Source organism: Talpa occidentalis, unplaced genomic scaffold (assembly GCF_014898055.3).
Source record: "Talpa occidentalis isolate TD23 unplaced genomic scaffold, MPIMG_talOcc4v2.1 talOcc4.8, whole genome shotgun sequence".
Taxonomy (NCBI): Eukaryota; Metazoa; Chordata; class Mammalia; order Eulipotyphla; family Talpidae; genus Talpa; species Talpa occidentalis.
In genome coordinates, this window is record NW_023605194.1 from 74,195,156 (window position 1) to 74,219,600 (window position 24,445).

Consider the following 24,445-nt stretch of genomic DNA (forward strand, 5'->3'; position numbering starts at 1 on the left):
AAATATGGTACAATTGGAAAGAGACACTGCTGGTATAGGAATAAATTGGTACAATCACTTTGGAAAACTCTTGGACAGTGTGTACTAAAGCCAAGCATGCTCATATCCTGTGGCCCAGTATTTCTATCTCTACATATTCACCCAATAGAAATAGGTACTTATATCCATAAAAGGACATATTCAAGAATGATTCTATTTAAATACATATAAAATTGCAACAGGACCTAAGTAGCTAAGACAATTTTAGAAAAGAAGAACACACCAGAGGTGCACATTTTCCAATTTCAAAACTTACTATAAAACTATAGTAGTCAAATAGATGTGGTATTGCCATAAGAAAAGACATAAAGACCGATGGAATAGAATGAGAGTCCAGAGATATAGTCATACATGTATGACCAATTGACTTGTGACAAAAGTGCCAAATCCACCCAATGGGAAAGATCAGATTCTTCAACAATGGGCGGTATGGCAACTGGAATTACATAAGCAAAGGATTTATACAAGGAAGCTGGACCCCTACCTCACACCATAAGATAAATTAACTAAAGACAGAACAATCAATGGCCTAAATATAACAGTTAAAAACATAAAACTTTTAGAAGAAAAGTAGAGGTAAATCTTCATGACCTTGGGTTTGGTAATAAATTCTTAGATGTGATACCATAAGCATAAACAACCAAAGAAAAAAACAGATCAATTGGACTGCATTAAGATTTAAAGCTTATGTATATCAAAGCACATTATCAAGAAAATGTAGAATGGGAAAAAACACTGGCAAATGACTCATAAGAGTTTACTATCCAGAATAAAGAATTCCTAAAACTCAACAACAAAAAGAAATAACCCAATTTTAAAACAGGCAAAAGATTTGAATGGACATTTCTTCTAAGAGGATATACAAATGGCATTTTGTAAGTAGTAAATAAAAACGATGCTCAACATTACCAAAGATTAGGAAGATAAAAATCAAAACTGTATAAGATACCACTTAATGCCTGCAAGTCCAGTCAGCATATGGAAAATAACAGACGTTGGTAAGGATGTGGTGAAGTGGAACCATCCTATACTGCTGACGGGAATCTAAAATGTAAACCTACTATGGAAAACAGCACAGTTACCCAAATAGTCAGAGAATTACATATGACATATGATCCAGAGATTTCTACCCAAAAGAAAGGAAAACTGAAACTCAAACAGATACCTATACATCAGTGCTCACTGCATCATTACAATAACTAAAAGGTAAAAGCAGCTAAGTGTCCATCAACTGACTGAATGGATAAACAAAATGTGGTATAGCTATACAATGGAACAACAAGCTTTTAAATAAGCCTGGGTTGTCCAGGCATACCAAGAGATAGGTTATTTCAAATTTTATTTTTCTTTAAAAAATTTATTTTATTTATGCATACAAGAACTGGAGTGTAGGCCAGAGATGAGGGGGTGAGAGGATTCACCAGAGACAGAGTGGGGAGCAGAAGAGGTAGATCTACTGAAAAACACTGCTGAGGGGAGCAGCGGGTGATACAGGAGAGGTCTACTGTGCCATGTGGGTCAGTTCCCTGGCAGGGGATCGATCTCATGCTGCAGTGGCTGGTGATAGCTTGACAGTGCTGAGACTTTAATCCCTGAGCCACCAGGGAGGCCCATATTTCAAATTTTGAAAACAACTTACCAAGGCACCAGTTCACCTGTATGTCTAACCAGTGTCCCTTTTCTTCACATTGTCCCCAAAGAAAGAACAAGCAAAATGAATGTTCTGGGCAGATCAGAATGACAGCTAGAGTAACCTACCTGTCCCACTCTCCCGATGATGATGGGGATGCTTGTTCAAAGTGTCAGGATCCCCGCTAACCCTCTTGTCTCCAGCAGATGGGCAATATAATTCTGTGTATCCCACATACTCCCAGGTTATATCTTGGATCTCATCTCCCTAAAACTTCTAAAATATATATTTTTTCTTGGATTTCCTGGAGGTGTATAAAATTTAACAACTATTCAATTGTCTTTTTATTGTACCCTTTCTGATTGATTCTTTAAATGAATATACCACAATTTTATATTTAAATGAATGTTGTCTCCTTCAAAGGAGTCCCCTGGAGGCTATGTACATATTCCAACCATGTGCCTGCCCCTGCTGAGCTCACAGCTGAAGCTTCTTTCGGAACTGCTTTCAAAGCCTGTAGCATATCCTTTTGATGGGCCCCCTGGCAGCAAATTTTTATCCTATGAGAGTAGATGTGATTTTACTTTTTAAGTTGAAAGATAGGGCCAAGAATGGGAAAGATAGCAGGTGATGCAGTTGGGAATATCAGTCAGGATCAAAAGCAAAGAGTGATTATTAAGGAAAGATCTATGAAGAGGCCCAACAAGATTCTGAGCACCAGTTCCATCGGGTTCCATCACAGGAGCAAATATGCAGTCCCCAAGGGTGCAGCGTTGGAGGACAGGACAGCTGTGTGAGTGGGTAAGACCTGGTTCTACTGTTAGAAACCATTATGGGAAAGTATACATTGCATAAAAATGAAGAATGATGTAAAAAATATATAAAATAAAAACTTGCAAAAAAAAAAAAAAACTTGCTCCACTGTCACCACTAATTCCCTTGTGTCCACACACACATCACTGTGCCTTGCCCAGGGGCTAGGAACTAGAAACTTCCCAAATGTCACAGCCTGGAGGAGCACAGGGGGCAGGCTGCCCCTTTCTCCAAAGCAGAGACTGGCATGTATAAGGAAGTGAGCCAAGTCTCACAATTCCTCCGTAAGTTACACACTGAAATCCCACTCACAGGTATATACATTAAAAGGATGGAAAGTAGATATTCAAAGAAAAACCTGTCCACTCATGTTCACAAGAAATAAGCCATATGGCCTTCAACAGACAAAAGGAAAAGCCAAGCATGGCATATACACAGTGAAATATGAAAAAGCCATAACAATTCTTGCTGAACATGGATGAACCTTGAAAACCTTCTTTTGTGAAAGAAGCCAAACCAAGGGCCATCTGTTATATGATTCTACTTACAGACTCCCCTGCAGTCTAAAGGCAGGGCATCCCTATGAAACCTCTCAGAAGTCAAAATGATATAAAGCATAAAAACAATTTACATGGAAAACATTTTTAAAGTTCCCAGAACTTAAGCTACCAAGTTATTTCAAATAACACACAAAACCTAAAATAACACCTACATGTAACAAAAGCAGGAATGACAGGGTAAGTCATAGCCTAAAGTAGGCCCTGGGAAGGCGCTTGTGGGGCTGCACTGTTTCAGGGCCCCCTGCCCCTAGAATGGCTGCCACAAAACCATGGCTGATCACTTCTTTCATTTTGCCTTTTGTTGTAAAAGCAAAAATCATCTTAGGATTTCCTTCAGTTAGTGAAAACATGTTGGTCTTTTCGTGAAAGTGAAGCAACGTAATGCAGTTTCCCAAAGAGGGAGAAAGGGCGGCCGCAGGCCTTGACCCACAGCCGATGGCCACGCCTCCTCGTGCTGGCCTTCACCACACCAAGGCCCTGCGGCCTTGATTGATGTGTCAGCAAGCACTCCAGAGAGCACGTGTGGAAGAGAGAAAAGCAAGGATGTTTCCTAGGACAGAGCCAAAGGAGGACAATTCCAATACAGCTGGTTTTCCTGCCAACTCTAATCTCTGCCTGCAGCTCTCACCAGCAGCCGCTTGTCTTGAGGGCAGCTAGGGCCACACAGCTCTGCGGGGCACCCTCCCCTCCCCTCCCCAGTTCCCAAGGGTGCTCACAGATGCTCCCCAGGCATCTCTGCATCCCCTGCTTGAGGTTTTATCAGGAAACACATACCAGGCAGGCAGCTAAGGCTGGTCTCCAGCCACCCAGCCCCCTTGGCAGCCTCCAGCTCAGGGATATGTTTCCCTAATCTTTGTGTGTGAGGATTTATAAATTCAGAGAGCAGACAAGACCCTTAGCAGCAATTACAAGACTAATAACATTAAGTCTTAAATGGTTATTACAGACCCAGATCCCTTATTAGTTGTGACAGCCAGTGAATCAGGGGAGCAGTGAATTGTAATGTGTATGAAAAATAACTTTAAAACCCTCAATGGCTGAGGCTCAGTGCAGCTATTGAACTAAAACCCAGCCTATGGGAAAAACTGGGAGAGAGACCCATGTAGGGGCCTGCTCCTGACTCAGTCATCGTCCAAGGCCTCCCTTCATTCACCCCACAACATGGCACAAACATTTTCTGGGTACCTACTGTGTGGCACACTGGAGTTTATAGATAGTGCCGAGCACAGACTGGTCTTCCAGTCCACTGAGGCCAGGAGGCAGGAATGAAGGGCAGGGGCAGGGATGATTCACCCTGGGTTAAGACAGGGGTGGCCCCGCCCTGTCACCCTGCTGGAGGGGCCTTCTCTCAGACAGGCACCCAGTGTGGCTGCAGTCAAAGAAGGAATCTGCTTGGGGAAGGGAAGGGTGCAGACAGACTGTGAGGGAAAGCAGAGCTGAGAGCCTGAGCTCAGGCAAAGGCCTGGTGTGGGAAAGCCAGTGAGGTGGCCCTGGAGGGTCTTTCCAGAGAAAGGAGTCAATTAAAGTCCTGGTCATGTGCACATGGGGGCAGGGACGGAGCTGCTGCAGCTGTTACCCCCCCAGAGTCCCCACACTGAGCAGGCAGAGCGGTGTCGTCCCAGGCACAGACAGGCTCCACGCCACAGGGAGACTCCTGAGACACACAAGAAAAATGAGGGGCGGAGGGAGGAGGGGGCGAGAGCAGAGCAGGAGAGGCAGTTCTGAGAGGCAACTGTTACCATGACGACGCCCTCCTGCGTGGTATCTAGGAATAAATTATTGATCACGGACACTGCTTTCCCACCTCCTCAAAGGCCCCAGTGCCCTCTCCACTGCCACCATTATACCCTGTCCTCCACCTGTTCCGTAACTGCCTGAAACGGTCACTCTGACACCAACAGGACCCAGAGGAATCCCAAGGCCCCCCCAAGTGCCCACCCCAGCCTCTCGGCCTCCACACACCTTTGCTGCCCAGGTGAATCCCATCTACCTATGCCCACACCCTACTCCAGGTGCCCGCCATCAGGCATGCATTCAGGACCGCAGATCCATCATCAATCCTAATGGCGGGAGGGCAGAAAAGACTGGCAAACATTTACTACCCTACGGGGCTGTACTGTATCCCCTAAAACTCATACATTGGAGCCCTAAGCACCAGCACCTCAGAATGTGACTGAATTTGGAGACAGGGCAATTAAAGCAAAATGAGGAAGCTGGGACAGGTCTGCCAGGCACAGACATCATAGAAAGGAGATGAGGGAGGACAAGGAGGGGCATCCAGGCCAGGATAGAGGCCCCAGAGAAAACCTGCCCTGCCAGCCCAGATCTTCGGCTTTGAGCCTCCAGAACTGCGAGAAACCAAGTTTCTGTTTGAGCCACTTACTATGCAGTCCTTAAAAACTAACACACCACCCAAGTAGGACCCCCTTAAAACCAGCTGTGTATGGAGGTGCCTAAACAGACTGAAATCATCTCAGCGGCAGAGCCAGAGATGTCTGAGGGCTGCGGACCCAAAGCAAGGAAGACAGAGGGCAAGTGAGAGGCCTGGGCAGGCAAGTGTTCCCCACTCTGGATGCCACAGTAGAGTCAGGCTCAGGGGTCAGTCCCCAGCCTGAGAGAACGCAGGACTGACTGAGGGCAGAACCTGTATGCACCAAGGTCCCAGCCCAGGTGAGTGGGACAAAGGGTACTCTGAGAAATTGGCAGCACCTGCTGCTTTGAGTCCAGAGCGGGGGCGGGGGGGGGGGCGGGGGGTGCGCACGTAGAGAACAAAGCCTAGAGCAGCGCTGGTGGGAATGTAAAGGTAAACAGAGCAGCCACCAGGCAAACAGGTTGGTGGTTCCTCCAACAAGGACAACATATGCCCACTTCCACCTGGGTATTCACCCAAAAGAACTGCACACAACCCTTGAGGACACACACTTTCACAGAAGCAATAATCACCAAAGCCAAACATGGATCCAACCCCAGGCAATCAATGCACTGTGGCGGACAGCAAACCTTGGCACACATGACAGCAGGGCCACATGCAGCCACAGGAAGGAATGAAGGCCAGACACGAGCCCCGGCGTGGCCTGAGCAAGCAGGTGGGAGAGCACAGGACAGGTTCTCTATCGATCTGGGCAGACGGATAAAGGAGAGTCCTGGAGCACTCAGTGGCTTTTCATACTTCAATACTATTTCAACACCAATGGCTGTAGGGCAACCTGCAGGCTGGCAAGGCACAGAGGCCTCCTGGCCCCTGGCAAATATTTACTTCTAAATATTTGGGCTCATCCTGGTGTTCTCCCATGGTCTCTTTCCCTTGCAGCTACTCCACAGGAGCCATTCTCTGAGTGACGCTGCCCTCCTAACCACAGCCTCCAGGATCAGGTGTGCCCACTTACACATGCCTACACCATACTCCAGGTGTCCACAGTCAGGCACACGTACCCTGCGCCCACGTTCCCAATTGCCCACCGCATTAGCACAATCAAGACCACAGGTGATAGCCAGAGGCCTGAGGCATAAAAGCCTAATCAGTCTTCATTTACCCCACAGAGAGCCCAACACGAGAGAGGCCATGTCCTGTGGGATGGCTTCAGATAAGCTACCCAGAAATCCAAACAGACGGAAAGCAGACTGATGGCTGCCCAGGAAGGGGGCATGGAGAGTGATTGTTCAAGGAGTATGGGGGGTTTCAGGAGTCATGGAAAAATTTAAGAGAGAGGTGGGTGCCGCACAATATTGTGGATCTACTAACTATCCCTAAATCGTTCGCTTTATAGTGATTAACTTTATGGCATATGGATTTCACCTTAATAAGCTATATATATATATATTTTTTTTTTTCAGTTAAGCACTAGGTCCATGGAGGAGCATGCCAGTCCTCCTCTGTGCATGTTGGACAGTTACCCACACACCCCTGCACCTCCCCATGACCATCTCCCTCAGGACGGTCCATCTGCCCCTCACAGTTGGCCTCCAAGTCCAGCTTCATCTGTGAAGCTCTGTCTGTGACAAGGGCTGACAGCGGCGCCCCCTTGAGACCCCACTCCTAACATTTTCCATCTGTAGATTCACCTTTTCCTCACTTTGTTGCCGAGCACTTCTAGGGATTTTATTAGAATTTTTAGCCAATTCTTCCAACTGGATTATAAGCTCTTAAGGGCAAAGGTCATATCTTTTATTCTTATTAAAAGCAGGAAGCCTCACCACAGGAGTGTTAGCTCATTAGAGCCAAACTGAGCCATGACAAGGGTCTCAGTTTCCACTCATATAACAGGGAGTTGAGTTAATGACGACCTCATAGGGGCATTTTAAGGGTAAAGAGGCTAATATATAAAGAACCCAACACAGATATTTTCCTTCTGCCTCTCCCTCCTTAAAATTTTTCATGTCCAATTCCAGTTACATTGGGAGGATCCCAAAATATCTGCTGGATGGCCACCATCTCTACAAGCAGGGATTCAGGGAGTCACAGGGGTGGGGCTGGAAGCATGGACAGGCTGGGCCCCCCTCTCCAGCAGCAGAGGTTGGGGGAGCGGGTCCAAAGGAAGGTTGAGTTGGACCTTCACAATAGGTACCCCTCAGTCTCCTGGCCTCCTGCAGGGAGATCCCCTCACTGTGGCCTCTTCCTATGCCTCCTTATCCCTGTAGTTTTCTCCCCTTTTTTCTCCATGTCTCAAAATATTGTTCATCTTCTACGACCCAGCTCAAAGCCTGCCCTCCATGAAGCCTTCCCCAACGACTCCAGTCCACGGCAGCACCCCTCCTTCCTAACCTCACTTCTGTCTACAGGTTCCCTGCACTCAAACACATCTGAGCATAGACTGGTGCTCTTGGATCCTTCCCTGCACGTGTAAAGCTTGTTGCATTAAGATGACAGAGGACACCGCATGCTGTAAGAACATTCAAAGGAGGCCCTGCAGGTAAAAGACACGCACACTGTCAAGTCACAAGACAATGGAGACACCATTCATGAAGCGCACGCTCAGCCTCTGCCATGCTCAGCACCCTCCAGGCTCCTGTCTCTGAGGGCGGTGGGTCTGGAAGAGCAGCTGTGAGCCCACGGGGCCTGGGGAGGGGCCAGTTCAAATTGCTTCTCGCTAAGGACTCCCCAAAGGACCAAAGAGCCCTTGCCAGTTTTGGGGGTGGGGGGACTCTAGGGGAGCAAAGACAAGGGCTCTGGCTGAATACACCATCTCCTGATGCCCCACCCTGGCCGAGAGGGAGAAGCAGAGCTGTCTGGGCAGCAGATCTGTGCTAGGCTAGGGCTGCCATTCTGCATGTCCCAGGGAGGAATGAATACCTAGGAGAGGGCAGACCAGCCTGAGCTCACCCCCTCAAGGTGGCAAAGTGAAAGGAGGCAGCAACCAAAGGGTTAATCCCGGGTGGCCCACACCCACCTGTCAGGGATCCCCTCCCTCCTCCAACACCAGCTGCTGGGAGGAGTGCGCTGGCCTCACTGCAGGTAATTAGGTCAGGCAGAGGGTTTCCAGGGTCCTGGGGTAGGGGGAGGAGCCCAGTCAGCTGCACTGTCTGGGGCCAAGCTCCCAGGGGCTGAGCTGGCCCTGCCACCAAGACAGGCAATGGCTGTGCCGAGTCAGCTAAAAAGGCTAGGTGAAGGCCCTACTACCTGGTCCCTTCTCCGTGAGCCTGTTACCCAAGGAACACGATGAACAGGGAAGGAGATAACGCCCCAAGGAGTTCAGCTCTTATGGAGAACATGAACAGGTCTGAGGGAAGGAGATATCGCCCCAAGGAGTTCAGCTCTTATGGAGAACATGAACAGGTCTGAGAGAAGGCAGCAGGTGTGGGGATGGGCAGCCTCGGGCAATCAGCAGGCCTCTAACTGCGGAGCTGTGCAGCTAGCCTGTGTCCGGGCTCAAGAGACAGGAAGTTTGCATGGACACCCCCCCCCCAACACTCACCACCTGCTCCCCAGGGTAAGCAGAAAAAAAACAATCAGTTCTCCGTGGCCCACCCCTCCCCAGCCCCTCACACCCCCCTTAGGCAGGTGCGTCTGCCAGCAGAGACCCAGGGGTGAGCCTACTTGACCCTGATGGGGAGCAGCAGGCAGAAAAGGTGTGTTCTGAGAAGCCCAACTGAGAAACTCATTCACACCCTCACAGGGAGCCCTTCCTCACCCACCAAGTGGGAAGCCAGGAGCATGGAGGCTTCTTTCAACTTGTCAGAGAGACATGGCGGGGCTGGCAAGGGTTTGACGCCTACCAGGCGGTCTGGACTGCGTGAACAGCTGTGTTCACAACATACGCACAAGGCGAATGTCTTCCCTTGACAAGAACAGAACACAAAGGACTGGCTCGGGGTTACAAAACCTATGCTTCATCTGGTTGCATCTTAACTGCACCCCAAAATCATGGGAGTCACTTCCTGAGTCATGGGTACAGAGAGATGCAAAAAAAAAGGCCACAGACTTGGGTTCCAGGAGACCAGCCGCACCTCTGGGCCCATGGGACAAGCTCACACAGGAAATGACAGAAGCTGAAAAGGATTAACAGACAAAAATACAAACTAATGGGATTACGGGAACTAAAAACAATTCTCAAATATCTGCAGCAAATATCCATGTCCAAGACAGCCTTCCTGAGCCTGAATGCATTTGGAGCGCCCCACTTTTAATAAAGGCATAAAAACATTTTTTTTTTTCAGTCTCAACAAAAGGAAAATTAGGGAGGATAATCTGTGCAAAATGACATCCAGTAGATCATTCCTGAACCAAATGAGGGTTGTGGACTACCTGGGGGTGGGCTTCCCGGGGCACGGCTCTCCTGTTATTAACATGCCTACAAAGCGGCAGGCCAGGCGGAAGCAGTGGCATGGAGGCAGCATGGACAGCACAAAAGGCTGTGGGCCGGGTAGACCTCAGGTGTGTCCTGAGCCAAGTCCAAGGACACCAGTGCCTTTTCCAAAGCTTGTTACCGCTCCCACAAGGCACGTAACTAAAATCCTGATGCCACTGAAGAGCCATGTTCCAGAGTCCTAGGGCCAGGCCGGGAGCTGTTCTGATTGCAGTTCTGAAATCTAAACTCTCAGAGAGCAGCCTAATCCTATTTCCAACAATAAAGGGGCACACTGTGTCCCCCACTCTCGGTGGACCTATTACATGTCTTCACCGTGGCTTCTGGGCCCTGCCCCACCCGAGTGTCTCAGAGCCACGAGAACTCAAGAGATGATTCTCCCCAGTGCTTCCCACCTTCTATCCTGTAATCACTCCACGAAATGTAAAAGCTGGTTATTTTTGCACACTCTTAAGTTTAAAATTATGCTATGTCTATTTACTATTAAAGTTTTTATAAAGTGTAGTTTAATACAATCTTTAGTAATATTATATGCACAAATTCAACTCCCCCCTCCAATTAGCAAGTACACACACTGTCCAATTTAGTTCGGATTAATTAGATAAGAACAAGGATGACTTGTTAACACATTTTTTAAATGTCATATATCATGTCAGACTTGGGGATCAAATTACATTATGGTAATTTAATCAAATATTAAGGTTTAAAAATAGTAAAAAGCTGTTCTCACATCCTGAAGTTGGAAATTCTATCCTAGGTACTTTGTTTTAAATTTTGTTTCTAAAAGAGAGAAGCTTTCAGGCTGATTTACATGTACTTCTGTTATAGGTGTGGAGTATTTATTCCCAGGGAATGAAAATCCACTTTAGATATAATTATCACTTTTTGTGAGGATTGGAAACATCTTGAAGTGCTATATAAAAACTCTGGTCAAGTGTCTCCAATCTGGTAACCAGCACCTTTAGGCAAATTGGTGGAATTTATTATTATTATTGCGCTTCCCACTGATACTATGAAGTTCCATATGTTTCCTGTCTCCACTGATGGTTCATTAAGGACACACTAAGCAATCGATGGTTAAGGAGAAAAGCAAATTAAAACCACGAGGGCAAAACAGCACCGCCAATGGCAATGTTCAGCAAATAAGATGACCCACACCTGACCTCCAACTCCCCACACCTCGGGTGCTAGGAGAGCCCCATCTGTTTTATATTGGGGGGGTGGAAATGGAATAAAGATATTAACTGATGGATTAAAAACAGAAATGAAGTCAGATGCCATTACCAGCCATTTGAGGAGCCTAGTAGTTTAAAATCAAGGGCTGGGAAAGGAGTTTTTTTTTTTTTTTTTTTATAGAGGCATGTTTTATTTATTTATTTGTTTGTTTGTTCGTTTGTTTCGTTTATACATGCACTGGGTACAGTCAGAAGCACAGGAGGGTGAGAGAATTCACTAGAGCCAGAGCGGGGAGCAGAGCAGGCAGAAGGACCGAAGTACACTGCTGAGGGGAGCAGCGGGCGGCAGGAGAGGTCTGCGCGCCATGTGGGACCCTCCTCTGGTGGCCGGGGAGCAGCCGGGGATCGAACCGGCGCCGCAGAGGCTGCGGGCAGCTTCGCAACCCAGCACTCAACCGCTGCGCCACCAGGGAGGCCCCTGGGAAAGGAGTTTGTTCAACCTTCAAGGCCCTCACCTGTTAAAGCTGCTAAAACCCTAAACCAGTTGGCTAATGAACAGCAAGCATTTATTTTTCATAGTTCTAGAGGCTGGGAGTCCAAGATCAGGGTGCCTGCATTTTTTTCTGGGTTGCAGACAGACCCCTTCTCACTGTGTGAAACAGGCAAGCTAGCCCTCTGGGGTCTCTTTTATAAGAGGCTTAATCCCATTCACCAGGGCTTTGTCTTGGGACTTAATGGCCTCCCAAGTGCCCTGCCTCCCAACACATCACCTGCAGCATTAGGTTTCTGACACATATTTCAGGGGAGCACAAGCATTCAGACCACAGCAGGCCCCCGCTTGTGAAAGTAAATGAGTTAGATGCATGGTCCTCCAAATGTGGGCCTGGCCACGCAGCAGCAGCATCACCTAGGAGCTTGTCACAAATGCAAAGTTGTGGGTGCCACTCCAGGCCTCAAAAACTGTGGGGTGGGGCCTGTGTCATAACAGCCCCTCTAGAGGACTCTGATGAGACTCACACTGGCCTGTCCTTAAGTCCCTTGCAGCCCTGACTGGGTAACAAGATGACAAGGTCAGTGTCGACCCATTCCAGGGGCGTCCCAGCACTGGGCGCTCTTTCCAGCTCTTCACGTAAAGTAGCTCAACGCCCAGTGGACGCTGATCCCAGTATGAAACCTCAGACATGAATGACCAGGCTGACAAGCCCAAGAATGGGGCCATATCCTTCTATGCAGTGGCCCACTTGTTCATAGGCCCAGAAGCCTATGAAAAGGAGGCTGGAGGCAGACACCAATTCAGTGTGTCAACACACAGCATTTACCCAGCCAAATGGCCTCCCTGGGGACGCCTGCCCCAAGCACTCTAGGATATCGTCCTGATGGGTCCTGATGGCCTGACTTGTATTTTGAACAATGCAGGCTGTTCAATAAGTAATGGTATGCAGTGTTATCACTGGTGATCTGCCTTATCAGCAGCTGGGGCAGAAGTGATCATGTTTCTAAGTTGACAGTGAAGATCAGACACTGGATCAGCAGTGACACATCCTGCAAAGAAGCAACACGCCCTCAGGGACCCTCCTCCTCTGCCCCAACAGCAGCTTCTAGTAGTAACTCTCCAATTAGTAAGAGAGAAACATCAGATCTTTATGATGGTTAGTTCCAAGAGATCCAAGAGTTTTGTTTTCAGATTTTATAACTTTTGCCTTTATAACCAGAAAAATAACAATTAAGAAATAAAAAGGGATGGATTTGTGTACTTCTCTGTAAGCAGGTTTTACTTTAATAAAATTTATCAAAACAAAAGGAAGAAAGGGGGAGGGAGTGGCAGCAGAATCGAGGCCCCTAGCGCCCCGGACTTCCCAAGCACAGCAACGGAGAGGAGACATAAGGAGCCAGCTGGGACAGCACACTGCCCAGGAAGCCCCAGGTAAGCAAGTCTGCTGCCCCATGGCACAAGGCCTGGCCCCGCCTCCCCATCTCACACTGGCATCTCGGGTGGGTGGTGGAGGTGCCTGGGGAACGGAAGTCAATCTGCACACAGAGGGCAGTATAAGAGCCCTGGGCTAGGAGCCCAAGGCTGGGTTCTCCTGGCCTGGCCATTACATGAGGCCCTTCCAAGGGCTTCACTGCCTCCTGTGCAAAAGGAGGGAGCTGACAGGACTACTCCCACAGCCTCCCCAAGCGCAGACTCCTACGATCTATGAGCTACCAGACTTCCTCACAGCCAAGGGCTCCGTCAGCTGGGCTTACCCGCGCTTTTTCTCACAGGAGCGGGAGGGAACAGGGTGTAGGTCAGGGAATCATAGTCCTTCTGGGTAGGAAGGCTCTTCTCAGCATTCAGGTGGCAGAGGGCGCGTGCGCAATCCGGTGGAATCAGAACGATTTGAAATGAAGCTCTAGCCACTGGCTAAGTAATGGCAAGAGAAAGCCACTCAAGCTCCCAGTGCTTCCCTTTCCTCGCCCATTAAAACAAAGTTGCTGCAAATAAGTGAGCGGAGGGCAGGGTGAGACGCCAGCATTCAGAAGCCCGTGCACACAGTAAGTCTGAGGAGCTGCCCTTATTCCAACCTCATTCTTATTGCTGCTGCTGCTGCTGCTACATCAACAGCCAGGGTGGGCAATCACAGTCCACTCAGCCCAGAGCCACAGCACACCTCCTGTCCTCCATGGGTGCTCGGTCTGATAACCATGGCTGCCTTACACACGTCTGCAAGATGGAAGCCACAGGGGCTTCGAGAAGCAGCGCACACGCCTGCCCTGAGTTCTCGCAAACCAGAACCAGCCCCGGGGAGAAAGGTCTACTTTTTCAGGAAGCTTTTCATCTCATGTGCACACACCCCAGTCTCCCATCAGTACTATGCAGGAGTCTAGGATAGGCTTGGGCAAGGTTGAGCAGGTGCCAGCTGCCCAGCTGCAGCTGAGTCCAGGGCTTAGAGCAGCCCACACAAAACAAACACAAAACGAACAAGTAAACCAGGCAGCAGCCCCAGAGCCAGCGGTGGTGTGCGAAGACAATGGGCTCTTCCCAGGCCTGGCCACCAAGTCCCGTGGCTGCTGAGACCAGGCCTGGGAGCCCGGCCAGAGCTGGGAGGGTGCAGGGGTCACATGGTGTTTTGCGCCAGAGTGGCCTGGCCTGGAGGAGTCTTGTGTTGGTTGGACTGCCCGCCACCCCCAACTTAGGCATCCAAGGCTGCCTCGTGCTGCAGACCCGCTGAGACTTGAGTAGCAGAAGCCCGGGAGATGCACAAGCAACGTTGGGATGCACAGGCCAAGAGTGGGGAGGGGGACACCTGACTGGATTCTGTCCTGCTCCCTCAAGTGGTCACCCAGCCCCCTGCTTCGGTTTCCTCCCTCCACCGTGGAAGCAATGTATCAGCTCAGTGCATTAAGGAAGGGTGGCCAGGGGCAGGGCAAGGATAAAACTGAACCTGAGGAGGCAAGACCTGGTGACCAAAGTACTTTATTGTGAGCGGTGGATCCACAAGCCTTCCCGAGATGTGCGTCTCACCTAACCTCTGTTCTGCTGAGGTCAAAACCTCCCGATCTGGCTTCTCACCCTCTCTGAGGCTCAGAAAAGTCATCTCTTTCTCCCCTTCCCCCCATTCTTTTCCCCTGTGGGTGTGGCCAGCATGAAATTAGGAAATCAGGATTTGAGGATAACTGGACTGGCCATTTCTCCAGACCTGCACCCCTTCCCTGAGGAGACGCCCCAATGGGCTTTTCAGGAGCACCTTCTAAAGTTTGGTCTATTAATGAATGTCCTCAAAGCCTTTCCTATCCTAGTCTACAACAGGTCACACTGGACTCTCTCCCCGAAACTAAAAGAGTGCTTAGGTCTGGACAGCCACTTGCATTCCTTTATTCATGTAGTTAAGTGATCTGGGCCATCCAGGGGTGCCTGCTGTGTCTCCTCACCCCGAACACATGGCTTTGGAGGGCAAAGTGTCTCTTCTTTTCAACTTTAACTCTCACAGTGCTGAACATATTATTCAAGGCTCAGAAGCATTTCCTGAGCACTCACCAAGGTCGTCAGTGTGCAGGAGGCAGGGCGTGAGGAGGGGAGGTAGGGGAGCGGGGAAACTCACCTGCCACTTCCCATTTGCCAGATCCTGTGTGAGGGGTTCCTGCACGAGACCTAATCAGACCCCACGGCCCCTTGTAGGGTCAGCACTATTTAACTGGCCAGCTCACAGTTATGTCCTTTGCCAAAGATCACACAACTGGAGAGCAGAAAACTGGCTCTGAACCCTGGGGGCTGAGTCTGGATCCTTCCTCTTGAAGTGCTACCTCTAATACCAGCTGCGTGCACTGGGGAATACCACAGCAGGAACTGAGACAAACAAACCTGGGGAGGGGAGATGGAGGAGACAGCAGACCAAGGCATGGAGCAGAAAGAGTGTGAGCCAGCAGAATATCTTTGGTCACCGCTGAGCAGTCCTTGGCCTGTCCTGGTCTATCCCCAAGACACTAGCCTCTGGGTAGACCCCAGATGACGCCACCAGCCCACTAAGAAACAAAGCATTCTTGCTCTCAGAAGCCCAGCTGTGACTTTTCATGGTGTCATCTACAGGCTCCAAGTTACAGGAACACTGACTATCCATGGATGTGTCAGAGAGGGCTTTCCCAGGCTGACTCAGAATGTGTCCCAGGCCCAGGCCCTGACCCCACACCCGCACCAGCATGGCCAGAACCTTCCAGCATGGCCCAGTAACACAGCATTCATGGTCTCTTGCTACATCTCCTTAAACCTTGGCTTCCCCCTAACCTGCATGTCCCCCTGGGTCCAGCAGTGAGAGGCTGTAGGGTAAGGAAAAACGTCAGGTTTTTCTGCCCTCCGGCCATCAGGATAGATGAGGGAACCCTGTGATCCTGAATGCATGCCTGATGGCGGGCACCTGAAGTGGGTACACCTGCGCTAAGACTGTGCTTTTTAAGGGCGGCGTCACAAGGACACCAGGAGAAGCCGAAGCAGAAGCCAAAAGAGAAGCCGAGAAAGAAGCAGCAGAAGCCGAGAGAGAAGCAGAGAACACCGGAGAGCCCAGATAGAGTGAAGACCTGCTGGGGGCTGGGAGGCTTGCCAGCCTCCCGGCCCCCCAGCACTCCTGCCTGCTGTGTACTGGCTAAACCCCAATAAAAGCCTGCAAAAAGCCACTGAGGACTCTGACTTTACCTGGTCTGCATGGGATCCTAGAAAACCTGCACTGGTCCATTCCTGACTTTACAGAGGCATGTGATGAAAGACCACTGGGCCCACTGCTGATGGCACAGGAGGGAAGGGTCAGGACCTGGGCGCACCAGCCAAACTCATTCAAGCCCCAGGTGCCCAGCGGGTTTCCTGCTGATTCCTCAAGTGCTCAGGACTGGCTGTGCTGGAGGAGCCACAGTCTGGGAGAAGGGAAGACTATACCCCGAGACCCCAGCCCTCTGCACTCAGATGGGGCATTAATGGTGTCACACGATGGGTCACAGGGACCAGACTGCTAGGCGACAGTGACTCATTTTTAGCCCATGCATAGCTGGAAGTTTATTCTGACCAGAGAGGCAGAGCTGACCCCGGAACTACAGACAGGAAACAGTTCTCAGACAGAGAAAACCCCAGGGATGCTCAGAGAGAGGGAAGCCAAACTACAAAATGGGATTTAGCAGAGAAGATACTTGAAGCAATAAACTCTCTGTACTTATGTAAACTTTGAACAATTCATAAACAAAGATTAAGAAAGTTCCGGCTGCGGTAGCACAGGCCCCATACAGGAAAGCAATATCCAGCATGGAATTTTTGGGCTACATGAGAAAAATCAGCCAAACTGGAACCCAGAGTGAATGAATGTGAGCCAGACAAGACAGTCAGCCATGTCTCAGCGGGGAGCTGGGAGCTGAGAATGCGTATCTGGAGCCCACAGGGGGGTATCTGCGGGTCTTGCCCTTCCAGCTTGATTCCTGCCTGGAGGCTACATCTAGTTCTTTCTCGTTGGATTCAGTTTGCCTTAGCTGATACCTGATAAGGACCCGAGTTAAGGGACTCTTCCATGTGCAGACAGATAAGCACCTGGACTGGGGGGCTCCCTCTATCCCGACCAGAGCCTGCAAGTCAGCCCTCCTTCCCCTTTATTGAATGACGGACCCACACCAAGTCGCCTTTAATAATGGTGGTGGCGCTGAGCTGGAGAAGCAGAGCAGACAGCAGACACCTCCGCTCAGTGTTCAACCTACTGGGGAAGATGGCCCCCCACCTCCAAGAAGGGAGCACAGCACCAGGTGATGAATATGTTCTGTTGATGTTACACCTGTGGCCCAGCGGCTCATGAGGATCGTTGCCTTTATATTCCCATTTTCTGTAAGGCAAGTGAATTGGTCAGGTTTTTTGTGCCACTAGCCTCTGTGGCTATCACCTGCGCTTTGATCATGTTGCAGAAGGCGCTTGGGAGCATGGGCTCTGGGCATGCATTTGATAGTGGACACCTGGAGTATGGGTGTGGGCACATGTAGTGTGCACACCTGAGCCTGGAGGTCAGTGCTATAAGGGTGGCATCACTCAGAGACAGAGGACAGCTAGGGGAGGACAAGCTGCGTGATTGCAGAGAGGCGAGACCATGAAAAAAACATCAGATAGAGCCCAGAGAAAGCGTAAAGATTCGTGGGGGGTTAAGAGGCTTGGATGCCTGCCTGCCAGCCACACTGTGCCCCCCAACCCCCACCTGGCCCATGCCTGCCTCCCTGCATATCAGCCTCCCTGCCTGGAGCCTGTGTACCTGTTTCTCCGAGAGAGTATTAAAGCCTGAAAAATCCACCCAGGGCTCCGGGACTCTCCTTTATCCGTCTGCCTGAATCGACAGTGAACCTGCCCCGTGCGTGCAGCCACTACGTATCACAATGAAAGGTAAAGCCATGTAGGCAAAATAGAACTGGGTCCAGAGGTTCCGTCCAGAAGAGGGGACATGGGGCAGATGGCCTGGGCCTTAGGAGACTCGGAGCAGCAGCTGCATAGTGTGGTGTGGGTTAAGACTCAGCGTCAGACCCCAGGCCTCCCTCGTGGAAACTGGAGTTCTGTGATAACCAGACTCCTATTTCATTCTTCAATACAAGGGGCTCCCAGACAAGGAAGCTTCTTGAAGGGACATCAACCTATGCAGGAACCCAGAAGTGCCTGCTGGGTAGTGAGGAGTGGGAGATTTTGGAATTGGACCCACCCCTGCCATCCTGAGATGTCCCTTTGGGCAGATTGGTTCCCATTTCTAAGGCCCCATCCCCCCTCCCTGTAATGGGGATAAAAACATTAAATTCAAGGGTTGTAATTAGCAGTGATGCTAGCAGAGTCCCTGACATGGTGAGGGTCCCTTGACCCTTTTCTGTTCTGTAGACAAAAGCACACAGGGGGACACCTGTGGTGTCTGTTAGCACAAGGGTCAGGGGTCCTGCCTAAGGCTCAGCCCTGCACTCTGAGAATGAACTCACCCGGCTGCCTGTCTGCAGGGCACTGGCATTTATAGAGCCCTGTAGCCGACACTGCTCCTATCTGAACTGTCAGGTAGATTACTATCACTACCGAGGAGACTGCACAGCAGTTTACGTAACTTCCTGCTGTAATCTCCTTAGCCCTGGTCTTCAGGCCCCTAATCCAGTGCCCGTTCTTCACCCCACACTGAAATAATCATCCACTCATATGTATTTCCTGGCAGCTCTACTAGATTCAGGTGTGGCTCCAGGCACTGGACACCCACTTTCTCTTGTTCTGAGAATAGAACTGACCTACACTAAGCCAGTCACATTCTTCAATCCCTCACAGCTGGTGGGACATCCCCAGAGCAGTGGCCAGAGACAGAACCCCTTGGTATCAACCTGTAGCTAGCAGAGTTAACCACACACATGCTGGGAACTGCTGAGAAGCAGGCAGGAAAGAGAAGATTTTCTCTGTCCTAGAGGCATCTTGGTATGAGGAAGGCAGAGCTGTGTGAAAATACAGTGGAGGGAGGAGAGAAACCAGCCAGTGAGCCAGTGGTTCTCCCTCTGGGCTGAGTATCAGAATCCCTGGAGGGCCTTCAAAGCATCCCAGTGTCTAGACTCAACTCTGAGACCACAAATCATCTGGTGCCGAGCAGGTCCCAGTACCAGCATATTTTACAATCTCCCCAGGTGAGGCTGACATGTTGCTGGGGTGGAGAACATACATGCCAATCAGCATGGTTTGACACCACAGTGCTGGCATGACCTGGAAGCTTGTTAGCAATGTGGGGGTCACAGGCCCTGTTGAGCCTGCTGGTTCAGCCTTCACACTTTAACGAGACCCCTGGTGACTCCTGCGCATGCTGACTGGGAAAGGGCAGACTCAGTCATGTCAGTGAGCCACAGACGCCCCTCCCCAGCCCCAGCTGGGAGGTGCAGCCCATTTGCACCCTGCCAGGCAGAGGCCGCCCTTGGGAGCAGAGCAGGGACTCAGGTGACCGGGAGCCACAGAGCCAAGCTCTGCGTCTATTGTCTCCTCCAGAGCTGCACCTGGGCCTTCATCAGGGGCTACAAGAGGGCTGGGGGCCCACACACCCCTCTGAGTGACTAGGAGGAACAAGACCCTGTCACTGTACAAGTGACACAGCCTTCTCCCTGCCCCTCCCAGAGGGTTCTCTGCCACAGAAAAGGCAAGCTCAGGACAGCATGACCTCAGCCCAGCAAGCGAGCCGTCTGAGCATGAAGGCGGTACTGTCATGGCAGGCGTGGAGGTGGCTGGCACCGCGAGCCTGATGCGGCGGGGACCCTCCAGAGCAGGCCAGACAGAGACACACACACCATCAGGTCTGTCCTCCCCCTTTACCCACCCCTACTCTGATCCCTGCTCCCACTTCAGTCTTTGCTTCTATCTGTCACTCTGTGTGTGTGCATGTGTGTGTGTGTGTGTAAGAGCAGTTTTCCACACGTGACTGCCTTTGCTCTCCCACTAGAGTAAGAGCTATCATCTTTCGCTCCTCCTTTGTCACTGCCCACAGCACCAGGTACAGAGACTTACACGCACCCCAGCAGGGGCTCCTCACACACTACTCATGCTCCGGTGTATGTGGACACAGAGCTGCAACTAAGAAAGCCACTCCCAAGCCGAGGATGATGAGTTTGCTGAGGATGATGGTCAGTGCACTGAGGTCTATAACGGGAGACCAGAAACCAAAGGGTGTGTCTTCTAGGAGCATGTACTTTGGTTTAGGAAATCAGATTTATACACTGGAAGCCAAGAAATACACAGCAACCCCAGGAAATCAACACAGTTGAAGGGTAACATGAGGCAGGCCTGTGGGCGCTGGCAGGTGCCAAGAGTTCTGCTCCGGCCTGTTGACAGGTTATTATTGCTTAGTGACATTCTGAAGCAATTGTTTCCCTTTGGCACCATTCCCGCTCTCTCAGCCCCCACCCTGGACCACGGTCACCATAGTAAGCAGGACAGAAACGCATCTGGCATTGGAAGGAGAGATGGTCAGACCTGAACTTCACTGTGCTGGACGCCCCCCAACACTGGACACAGCAGCACCTTGTTTGCATGCCACCCCACCCCAGCGCCAGCTCCCGGGGCCACACACTCTGTGTTGCACCATTCAGGTTCCACAAAGTCTCCGGTCCGGTCCCTGGGGCCCTGGCCAGATCTCAGGCAGCCTCTCTCTGCCCTTGGAAGGGAAACTGCAGGGCACTGGCGTGACTGTCCTCATGGTGAGAGTGAGGCGGTCAGGGCAAAACTGCAGGCTCAGCATGGGCTTGCTCCAGGCCTGCGCCAAAGTTGTCTCCACTCAAAAGCTCACTTTAAGTTAAGGAGGGGCCAGCCAGCAAGGGTAAGTGGCAAAGGTTGAGGACCCTGACCACTGAGCTGTGTGCGGTCCAGTATAGTGCCCCTGGCCACACGTGGCCACTTACATTTAATTTAAAATTAAATTCTCAGGCACATTAGTCATATTTCTAGTGCTCCTTAGCCACACACGGCTGGCAGCTACCATGCAGATACAGAACATTCTCCTCATCACAGAGAGTTCTACTGAACAGCACTCACACTGTGCATTTAGAGGTTTCATTTGAAGTCATCAACTTTTTTTCTGAGAACTTCCGTTGCTCTCTCCACATTCACTAGAGGTTTTAGGTGCTCTGAGGTACTGAGGGGGGATGGGGTGTGTGCATTTTTCACAGTGAAAGAAGCAATTTGCTAGGATTCTCACGCAAATACAAAGACTCAAGGCAAAACTGCGGTTACAAACTGGGTAATTTTACCATGCATATGTGCACACACATGGTCTCCCCTTCTTAAGAGGGCCATTACTAGTTTCTCCAAACCCATATTTTTGCTTTCATCACAAGGACTGTGAAGTCAGATGCTATAAACCAGTCTGCTGCCAGAAAACCCATAAGCAACAGAGTTATTAGCCAGAACTGTTTTCCATATCTCTTTGGGTGGCTCTAAGCTTTACTTTCTAACCTGGCATTGTTGGGGAAATCATCTTTCAGAGGGCAGATCAGCACCCTGGACAGCCACAAGCGCCCTACCAGAGTCCAGAAAGTCTCAGCATACTCCTTCTCCTCAGGCGTGTCCCCTTTAGAAGGAACTATTCTCCAGACCCCATGAGGTGCCTGTAAACGGGTCTCCTTTACAGGTAAAGGAGAGGGTTCCATACAGACTGGGTCTAGGAAGTTATGTCATAAGGAGTGACATGTGACATTATACATAATGCCGTCCATCTATATCATTAATCAAGAAGTGTAACTTTGGAGGGAGAGGGCAGGGACTATAACTCACACATCATTACATCCTTGAAAGCCTCACTGGGATGAGCACAGAGTGGGAATTTAGCATTCCGACACCACGACCTTGTCTTCAGGCCATGAGCAAGGCCCACTTACTAAGAAACTTCAAATCCTCCTCACCAAATCTAAGAAAAAGTCCGACACCTCAGCCAGAGTCAAGACCTCTGCTCGTGGCCCTAGCAGGTGCCTCCAGCTGCACTTTCCACTGCCGCAGCCTGGCCAAGGTCTCCCCACACCCTCCCACCTCCAAACGTGTTCTGCCCCACCAGAAGTGCCCATTTCCTTACCTTTACCTATCCTAATCCTACCCAGCTCTCGAGACCTAAACCAACCCTGCTTCTCTTTAAAACCTTCCCCTAGCACTTTAGTCCACACTGATGTCCTCCCTTCTCTGACATCCCAACGCATTTCTAGATTAGGTCATGCTTTAGGGGACGTAATTATGCATCCTGTAGTACAACTGCCAGGGTCACAGGCAGTTCTTAAAGCTCCTGGTGGGTCAGTATGTGGATGAGAAGCTCTGCCAGCAGTAGCCTGGCAGCCACGAGCTAGTCATGTTACCCTCTGAGTCTCAGCTTCTTGATCAGTAAAATAATGATTATGGACTAAACCACTGCTAAGATTCCAAGTCAGAAATTCTCTCAAAACAAGTTCTGCCTAGTGGCTTCAAAGACTAACTACAGACGCAATGCACACTATGGAAAACAACCAAGTCCCAGGCAGGCAGCGAACACTGGGGCAGAGCCCATTGTGAGTCAAGCAGGCTTCAGTTTCACCCCATGAGTGACGATGGTCAGAGGGGACCCAGCTTCCGTCCTCCTCTGCATCAGCAAAGGAAAACTGTCTGTGGCCTCAGAGGCATTTTCTTCCGGAAAGAACATATCACCTCCAAAATGGAGCTTATAACAGTGTCAAAAACATGATGGCTCTCCTGGAAACACCCATGGAAAGGGCCACCAATGCCTGGCAGCAGGATACTAGCTAGCTTCACTGCTAGTTATGCATCACCCAGCTAAACTAGGGAAAGTAACAAAAGACATAATCTTTGGTGGTGCCACAAAATAAAACTCTAGCTAGTCTCACAGTCAAGAAGTTCCAAGGGGGGAGGGAGAACTAACTTAAAATTTCTGTTCAATATTATATATTGAGAATCCTATTCTCTAAGCACTCCACTTATGGGTTGATGCACAATAAGATATACAATGACTATGTAGGAACACGCCTCTTGCAGAAACACCCTTTCTTGGAGAAACTGAAACCCAGATATGTTGAATAACTTTTGTATTGCAAATAAAGATGCGCTAGAACCAGACTCTAGCTAGAATAATTTTATTTACATGGGCAGTACGTGCACGCACACACATATTCAGAGAATTCTTAGTAATAAAAGAGATAAGTTATGAAACTTACTGACCCTGGAACTGGAAGATTCTACTTGCAAAAAATTGCTACTGCAAAAGCAAACTGGCCCACATCAGTGAAAAAGGAGGGAACTCTCATCACTCAGGAAAGTCCTTGGAATTGCTCTGCCAGCCATTCACTCTCATCCCAGAAAGTCACAAGACTGGAGAACAAAATTTAGCATCTGATCAATCCACCCCTAAACTGGATCCAGAAGAGTGAACTCAGCACAAAAATCAGAACTCTCCTGCCCAAGTAGCCCATCTGCTGTGCTGGAGAAGGGGAGCCCGGAGACCCGGCACTAGCAAGCTAGAAGCATAAAGACCCACTGCTAGTGTCCTCTACGATTACGTTTCAATACACAACTCCAGACATACCCCGCACCACTGAACTACAGGCACCCAGCACCCAAGCCATGCCCCCCACCACACTCATCAGGACTCAAAGCTCCCTTGCACTCCTGCCTTTCCATCCACAGCTTTGATTCAATCTTCAAGTCTTGTTATCTCAAACCCAACACCAAGTACCTTCTCTTGCAAGAGATCTTTCCAGATCACCCAAGCCCAAGACAACCTCCCACCCACCCACCTTCTAGGATTTACTATCTAGTCTTAGCAAATGTGTCCTATGTTTGAACATATAGGTCTTATCTCCTCTAGGGTGGAGATGGGTCTCACTGCCCAGATGGGTCTCACTCCCACCCACCCACCTTCTAGGATTTACTATCTAGTCTTAGCAAATGTGTCCTATGTTTGAACATATAGGTCTTATCTCCTCTAGGGTGGAGATGGGTCTCACTGCCCAGAAGGTGGTGTGGTCTCTCCCTCACCCACGGAACAGGAGCTTGATACATGTCTGGTGATGACAATAATAGGACAAGAACTTCACAGGAGGTCCCTCTGCCACCAAGGACACAATGATGTACGAAGCTGAGCACATGGGTGGGACAGGCAGAAGCCGTCCCAGAAGGAGCCCCCCTGGTCCTCAGCAGCACTCACAGCCTCCCCTTCAACCCAGTGTCAGCAGCCTCCTCCAGGGCTGAGTGGGACAGCCTCCTCCTACCCTGAACAGGATCCCAAGCTGTTTATCTCCTTAACTGTGTTTATAGTGATCCTGGTAAGAGGCTCTGAAGCCCTCCAAGCCCCTCTCTAATTAAATTCATTAGAACAGATTGGGGCTTTCTTTCTGCATCTCAGAAAAATTAACAACACGATTAGCATCATAATGACAGAGAGAGGGGCTGCCAGGGAGGCCTTTCTGGAG

General features: G+C 50.0%; 1 protein-coding gene and 1 long non-coding RNA gene across 3 annotated transcripts in view; one reads left to right on the top strand and one right to left on the bottom strand.

Annotated features, from left to right (window-relative positions):
- The window catches only part of NFASC (neurofascin), a 172,876-nt gene that overhangs the window by 142,642 nt on the left and 5,789 nt on the right, over window positions 1-24,445 (bottom strand). The window lies entirely within an intron of this gene.
- On the top strand, window positions 6,600-10,304 carry LOC119234241 (uncharacterized). Its single transcript, XR_005122561.2, has 3 exons — window positions 6,600-6,751; window positions 7,822-7,952; window positions 9,156-10,304. It is a non-coding gene; the product is annotated as an uncharacterized LOC119234241 (long non-coding RNA).